We start from the raw sequence: 8815 nt of genomic DNA, 5'->3' as shown, positions 1-8815 counted from the left end.
TATCAATGAAATCATAGGATTTAACCAAAAACATTTCATCTTTTAGAAAAGTCCTTGGATTTAAATCCATGGTGTAACCATTCAGAAACTTGTATGTATATATGTATGTATGTGCATGTCCTTGGATCTTATAGGAAAATTTGGAACGAGAGAGATGGAAAGCTCTAAAAATGAAAATCTGAAGATACAACAGCAAAGAGTTCTAATGAGGAAAAAATGGCTAATTTTCTAAAGTGATTGCTATGGAAGCAGAGGGAAAGCATAGACCAACTTAGATTTGTTAAAAGACAGGTACATGTCATTCCCAAATAATAAAACAGATTATTTTTATTTTTTAATTGGAAGATACTCTGGGGAGGGAGAGTGTGTGTTTTATAGACGTATCAATGTGTCAAAGGTAAACAAATACATAATATGGAAGTGTGGGTAAGTAATAAAGAATGAATCAAAAAGTGTGGCATAGTCATGAAATGTTAACACTCAAAATTGGTTAATGCTGACAAGGAAAGCTAAGAGGAGGGGAGGGGAGGACGGAGGATAAGGATAGATCTCCTTGGGGAAAGGTATTGATAGAAGGGATTGGATCACTTTTTGGAGTGCATGGGATGATGATAATGGCCAACAGAGAGAATGTGAATTTCTCAACTTTTATTTTGCATCTATTTTCTCTGCCAAGAAGAATTATCTTTGAACTACAAAGGAGAAGATAGAAGTATCTGATGGGGAATTAGAAAAATAACAAAAATAGAGGAGAATAAAAAAAATTATAGAGGAGAGCTGCCCGGCATGGATCACTAAATCCAAATGAACTGTATTGTAGTCCACTGAAAGAACTGGCTGCCATGTCCAAAAGAGTATGAAAAATGTGAGAAGTATTACAAGACTGGAGATTGGAGGAAGACAAATAATGTCTGAATTTTCAGAAAAGGTAATAGGTTCTGCAAATTCTAGGACAATGGATTTGGCTTCTATTCCTGGGAAAGTGCAACAACATACCATTACCAAGAAAACAGTGATCATAAAGAGCAAGCATGGCTTTACTGACATCTGGTGATGCTAAGTTAACCTCATTTCTATTTTGGACAGGGATATAAAACAGGGAGGTGGTAGTAGATCAAAGAGATCATAGATATAGTTTAATGAGGTTTAGAAAACCTTTGATAGTTTTTTATGGGGTTCTTTTTTGGGGGAAATTGAGTGATATGGGATAGTCTATGATTCAGTACAGGCTCTGGAATTCATTGAATGGATGAACCCAAAGAGTAGCCATTAATTCATCAAAGTTAATTTGGAAAGTATTCTCATGTAGAGTAACCCAGGAATCTCTACTTGGTTCTGTTTTGTTTACTGCTTTGATAAATGACTAGAATGAAGTCGTAAATGATGCACGTTTATTGAATTTTCATGTGACCCAAAACAAGAGGAGTAGCTAATATGTTGGATTACACAGTCAGGATCCAAAAAGATCTCAACAAGCTACAATAAGGCTAAAATTTAATAAGGAACAAGTCTTACACTTGAACTCAAGAGAATCAACTTCACAAATAAAAGATAAAGAAGTTATGATTAAGTAAAAGTAAATATTAAAAGATCAGTGGGTTTTAGTAGATTCAGTATAAGTCAACAGTGTGATGTGGCAACTAAAAAAAGTAATGTGATCTCGGATTGCATTAAAATAAAAGACAGAGTCCACAACCAGGGAGGTCCCATAAAATTATTATCTATCTTATCTCTCTGTATCATGTTCATCTTATTTGAGGCAATATGTCCATTTCTGGACACAATTTATTCATTTTTTAAAAAGTGATTTCCTGAGATATTTTCTTTTTGAATAATACTTTATTTTCCCCAACTGCATGTAAAAACATTTTAAGCATACATCTTCTTTCAGATTTTGAGCTCCCAATTCTGTTTCTGTCTCTACCTCTCTCCCTTACTCACTTTCATTTCTCTTCTGTCCTTGAGAAGGTAAGCAATCAGATAAAGATTTTACATGTGTCGATATTAGTAATTTTGTAGAAGAGATTTCAACAAAAGAGGAAAGAAAATGAAAGATAAATGTTTCAGGCTACATTGAGACTTCAGTTCTTTCTCAAAAGCAGATGGCATTTTCATCATGAGTCTCTGAAAATAATTAGGTCATTCACAAGTGTTCATCAAAAAATATTGCTTCCACAGTGTATATACTACATTTCTGGTCCTTCTTACTTCACTTTGCATCAGCTCATACAAGTCTTTTCAGATTTTTCTGGAAATCATCCTGCTCATCAATTTTTATAGCATAATAGTGTTCCATCACAATCATATGCCACAACTTGTCCAGTCATTCCCCAATTGATGTACATCCCCTCAATTCCCAAATCTTTGCCAAAACAAAAAGACCTACAATAAATATTTTTCCACAAATATGTCCTTTTAATATCTTTTATCTCTTTGGGATATAGACCTGTACTAGTGGTATTGCCAAATCAAAGGATATGCCTAGATTTAGATACCTTTGGGCATAGTTCCAAATTGATCTCTAGAATGGTTGATTCATTATGAGTCCACCAGACAGTACACTAGTGCCCCCCATATCCCTTCCAACTCTTTTATCATTTCTCTTTTCTGTCATATTGGCCAATATAAGATACCACATGTTAGAAATATGTTGAATAGAGTCTAGAAAAGTTGGATAAAGATAGTAGTCAAAACACGATGATATAGATAGCAAGCTTTCCTGAGCATAGAGGAATTATTTCATTAAATTTTTTCAGATTTTATTTTTAATTTATTTTTATCATATTATTTAAATATATTTATATGCTATAGTATGAAGGATGGCCATCAAAGTGACTCAGTGAATAGAGCATTAAGCCTAGAGTCAGGAAGACCCGAGTTCAAATTCAGCCTCAAACATTAGCTTTGTGACCCTGTGCAAGTCATTTAATGTTAATTGCCTCAGTTTTCTTGTCTTATCCATCAAGAGCTAGACAAGGAAACAGCAAACCACTCCAATATCAGACATGACTGAAAAGTGATTAAACAATAACAGAACATGAAATATATGTATATATATTTATTACATAACATAGAATTCTTCATCTGTTCTATTATTTATTTTTATTCCTTAAATATCCAAAGACACACTAATCTCTACCCTTTTACTTGTGAAAACATCTTCATTATGGGGAAGGCAACATTGGGCCGTTTAAAAAATCAGTCAGAAGAATGAAGGATGTTCAGCTTGGAAAAGAGAAGATTTGGGTGGAATCGGAGAGATGGAGAATGTCAAGCATTTGGAAGGTTGCCATGTAAAAGAGGTCTTAGACATGTTCTGTTTGGCTGTAGAGGGCAGAAAAAGGAAGCATTGGTAGAAGTTATAGATTGGCAGAATTTGAATCAATGGAGAAAAAAAAAACTTAAAGAGATCTGCCCCAAAATAGAATGTATTGCTTTGACTGGTAGTGGATTTCTCTTTGCTACAAGTCTATAAGCACTCTGATTCTGAAGTTTCTTTCTTTACTGATCCTGGGCAAATCACTCAGCATCTTTGGATCTTTATTTCTATATTGGAAAACTTAGTTATTTGAACTAAAGTTCCTTCTAGCTATAAAATATTTTGTTCCCTATAATATAATGAAATCCTCCAGACCACAGCAGCTAGAAGAACAAATTTGGTGCTCATTTTGGAAGCAAATTGACTGAAATTGGAATGAATCTCTGTACTTCTCTTCTCATGAATAAGAAGTATATAATATACAAATAACTGTTCTCATAAATAAGTGTGTATCTTAGAAAAACATATCACATAAAATAATAGGTTGATTCTCTCTTCTCGACAAGATCTCTTTCATACATTGAACTATTCAGAGGTGCTTTGGGATTGCAAGTTCTAAAAATACAGTATTACCTGGAAGGATTGTCTTATTCGCACCTTAATGTGAATTAATTAAGATAAACAATCAAATTTATGTTAAGTTACCTGGCAGAGGGGTAGGAAAGTTGGCTTTAGAGTCAGGAAAATCTGTGTTCATTTCTTTGCCTCTGGCGTATACTAGTTATGTAAAGCCATTTGATTTCTCAGTCTCAAGGAGTTTTTAAAGACTGAAAGTTGAAGGAGAGTTGCTAGTCTGCATTGGTATAAAGACTCTCCATACTGGAAGTTCCCTACTGGTATTTTATAAGTTCCCTATTGGTAGAGAGAATTTCCATACTGGAAAATCCCTACACCAATGAAATAACAGATACTGGTTAAAAAAATATACCTATATATAGATGATTACTCAGAGAATGGATGTGACTTCTCTTGGGAACAAGGTAGGTCAATGAAGAATTTTGGAGAAAAGGTCTCTGTTGAATACAGATTTTAGAGAGCCAGGTGGCTATATAAGAATGCAAGATGTCTGGGGGGTTAGAGTGGGGAAAGGGTGAGAGGAAATAGGAATTTTAAGAAAGTTCAGTCCAGAAAAGAAATGGAAAGTTACTAAAGACAAACATGGATTGCCTTATGATTTTGAATAAAGTTCTAGTAACAGCTGGTATACTGATATTTGAATTAAGATATCAGGACTGGTTTGGAAAGCTACAAACCTGGTTCCCTTTCAGTTCATTCCAGTAACCCTAGACTGGTCTTTCTAGTTCAGCCAGATCTCTCTCTTCTCCAGTCCAAACTCCTCACTCATCTGGTGGGAGGAGGGAAAGAGGGAAAAAAAGGAATATTGGGGAAAAAATAGGCACACACACACTTCCTCCTTTATTGTAAGCCGTAATTACACTGTTAGGTCTATAACCATTTTACTTATTAACAATAAGATGCAGCTATATGGAAACCTACGTTTCAATTTGTTACTAATGATATTCATTTCCTTTAAGAAGAGAAGTATGTCCTTTTTGATATAGCAAAGAATTGGAACCAAAATAGATACCCATCAGTTGGGGAATGGCCAAACAAAAAGTGGTGTGTGAATATAATGGGATATTACTGTGCGGTAAGGAACGACAAATAGACTGAATATAGTGAAGCATGGAAAGACTTAGATGTATTAATGACAAATGAAGTAAACCAAGTCAGGAAAAATACATGTAATGCCTACACTGATGTAAATGGAGAGAACAAGTCCTAAAAACTGTGTTGCAGAATTTAAAAGGACAAGAATGGCATTCTAAGAAAAAATATGAGAACACTTCCCCCAATCCTGAGAAGACATAAGGCTCCAAGGTGTGAACCATGGCATATAATATCAGATTTCTTCATCAAGTCAATCAATTGTTCATGCTTTTCTTTCTTTTCTTTCTTGTTCTCTTTTATTCTTTTTTTAAGCATGGACGAGCCTCTGGGAAGAGAGAGGTGTGGTGGTGGAAATCTAGGTGATGCAAAAACAAATTATGTTGATAAAAAAGTGACAAAAATGGATGCTAATCTCTATGTCTACCAATCAGAAAAGGAATAAATAAATTGTGGCTTTTTAATGGAATGGAATATTATGGTATTGTTAAAATAAGGATAAATATGCAGCATATAAAGAAAAGAGGAAAGACTTATGTGATATGATGTAGACCAGGATGATCAGAACCAGCAGTGTGTACACACTGAAAAAAACTCTAGGTAGGTGATGCAGGGAATAGAGTGTTGAGCCTGGAGTCAAAAAGACCTGAGTTCAAACTTAACTTCAGATACTGATTAGCTGTGAGATCCTGGTCAAATCACTTAACTGCTGCCTACTTTAACTTTCTTCAGCCATAAAACAGGGATAATAATAGCACTTACCTCTTAGGATTGTTGTGAGGATCAAATGAGGTATTTGTAAAATGCTTACCACAGTGCCTGGCACATAGTAAGCACTATAGTGCCTAAATGCTACTTATTATTATTATTATTATTATTATTATTATTTGCAAACCAAGGAAAGAAAGGAACAAAAATGGGAGGGAGACAAAAGAAATGAAGAAGGAAGAAAGGAAATTAAGTAAAAAAGAAAAGAAATCAGAAAGAGATTTTTAAAAATAATAAAAGAGTCTAAAGTGATATAGGGTACAAGGGAATACAAACAGAAATATCTTATTGGCTTGTTTGTTCATTCATTGCACTTTGTTAAAGGATCAGGATCTGGGGCAAGATTTTGTTCCCCATTTTGTGTATTTATTTGATTGGTTTTTTATGTCAAATTATGTCTGTAATATCCCCTCTCTTTCATACAAAGAATATTGTCGAGGTAAATTTCAGAATTTACCAGTAGACCCCAATAGAGCAGCTGAAAGGCATTTTCTATAATCGTCTATCAATGGCATTGTAGATTGCTATGGAAGAACTAAAAGAAAACACGCATGATTAATCTAAATTAGTAAAGTATTAAAAGAGAAACTTGCATAACACTGATATGATTAACAGTGTTGGTTGAATACTTTCCCTTAGATTGATAGGAATAACATGCTATGTCAATGACCTGGGCTTAGATCTGTCTTCATGCAATCCTGTATAATCCACTTAATCTCTCAGTTTCCTTATTTATAAAATAGTAAGAATATGAATTATGCCTATTTCAGGGGCCATTGTGAGGATCAGTAACATTGCTACATAAATGTCAGCTATTACTTGTCAGATACACCATAGTGTAAATTAGTTTATCAGATTATTCTCCCCTGCAAAAGCTAAGTGGAGAGAATGATGTCGACATTGGGGTATTGGGGAGGGAGGGAGAAGAAGTCTAGTATACGAGGTATTACCTGGGGAAATCATACCAGAATGGGACATAAAAGCAAATAGCTCATGGGGACTTGGCCTTTGAAGAGATAGAAGGGCAAAGAATGGGGAAGGCCATGTAGGGGGAAAGGGGCACAGAAAAAGAAGGTCAGAGAATTCTTAAAACAAACTCCATGTATTTGAAAATTTGCCAGTAACTGTAAGGAATGAAGAAGTAGTAGTTTCATTAGCTAGTATTTGGAAGCCATCTTGAAAGGAAATCATTGGCTCCTATCTCAGAAAATCTGTGGTCTTTTCCTTACAAAACTATTCATCTAAATCCTAACTGAGCATTTTTGAATGTTTGGCAAGACTAAATTCCTGAGAATTAATTGCTTCCCAGATCTGGCAACCATTTACTGCCACATGAGCCAATAGCTTTGAGGTTCTACAGGTACCTAACCTGGAGCAAACCCACCTTGACCACAACTTTCAATATGGTCTTGTCTTACCTGACCTAAAAATCCTTGTGGGTTCTCATTCTTAAATTCTACGTCTTTGTATTGGCAAAGATTTCAGTTAATAAAATCCTCAGCAACTCCCTGAGACTTTGGTAAGATTGTTTGTTAATGTTTCAAATGGAAGAGGTTTTGAAAGATTTGATTTCTCACAAAATTTCCACCATCTGTTCTTCCTGACTAGCTCCTTGACTTCTCCAAATCTGACTCTTAAACAGATTTTTCAGTTGTATTTGGGGAACATATGGAACAGGGATTACACTTAATCTGTGCGGCTCCAGAGGGCAAAACTAGGATCAATGAGAAGAAGTTATAGGGAGACAGATTCCAATTCCATATAAGGAAAAATTTTCTAACAGGTGGGACTATCTACAATGGAACATGCTGCCTAAAAAAAAAAAAATAGTGAGTTTCATATTCCTGGAAGTATACAGAGGGTAGATAGCAATGCTATAAAAAGAACTACATAGTCCCAGAGATTGGATAAGGAGGGCTGGGGAGGTCTCACTGATTAGCAGTGGTAATGGAACATTTCCAGTAAAAAGTGTGAAGGTAGAGGATGTTTGACTGAGAAGAAGAGCTAGTTACTCCCATTTGATTGGCCTCCATCCTCATATGGGTAGAACCAGTTATTCTCAGCAGCTACCTCAACCTTGACTTTCTATTTCTCTAAAACACTCAACTTTGCCCTAAAGGGAGGTGAGCTTCCTTCTAAACCTGTCCTAAGAAGGAATCATGGGAAAAGGTAAAATGCCTGAGTTGCCGCTTTGCATCCCAGATACAGCTTCTTCTAGCAAGCTATTTGACACATTTCTAAATACTGGGGAAGGGGAAGAGAATAAACATATATGTACTACCTACTATGTACTAGACAATGTGCTGAGTGTTTTTTTACATTTATCTCATTTGATCTGCACAACTACTCTTCAAGAATGAGTACTGTTATAATCTTCATTTTACAGATTAAGAAACTGAGGCAAACAGAGGCTAGGTGACTTGCCAGGGTCATACAGCTGGTACATGTCTACAATTAGATTTGAATCCAGGTCTTCTTGACTTCAGGCCCATCACTCTATTGGCTGTACCACTTAGCTGCCATTTGGAAAGCCAGTGTGCTCAGGGTAACTTGCCCATCTGGAACTGTAAACGTCAATCTCCTCTTTCAGTCTCAGGAAGTATCCATAAAAATTCATTAATGACCATTGCTTCAGTGTTGAACAGATGCTTCTATTACTAAGCTTATCCACCCACACTGCGCTTGACTGATACTTCACTGGGCAAAACATCTCAGTCCCACTAGTCAATCCACAGGGAAGCTTCTCCGAGTCTCTGCTTCAAAGCTGCTCATCTGGACAGACTGCCCAACTGGAGCTATAGTATTCCTCGCTTCCAACTTCAAGCTTAGCAGATGCAGCTCTGAAATCTGTCTTGTCACCTCTCTCTCTCTCTCTCTCTCTCTCTCTCTCTCTCTGCTCTTGTCTTTCTGAGTTCAGACTCTGAGTTCTCTGTGAATGACCGAACTGTCCCACACTTAGCTCCTGGTTAGTAACCAAATTCTCTTCATCTGACTGTAATGAGATAAATTACAGTTGTCTCCTAATTATGGAACACTTCTGATGTCCATGTTGCACCATTA

The sequence above is a fragment of the Monodelphis domestica genome, chromosome 2 (genome assembly GCF_027887165.1).
Source record: "Monodelphis domestica isolate mMonDom1 chromosome 2, mMonDom1.pri, whole genome shotgun sequence".
In the NCBI taxonomy this organism is placed as follows: Eukaryota; Metazoa; Chordata; class Mammalia; order Didelphimorphia; family Didelphidae; genus Monodelphis; species Monodelphis domestica.
The sequence above is the reverse complement of the archived record's forward strand: the minus strand, read 5'-3'. Positions refer to the sequence as shown.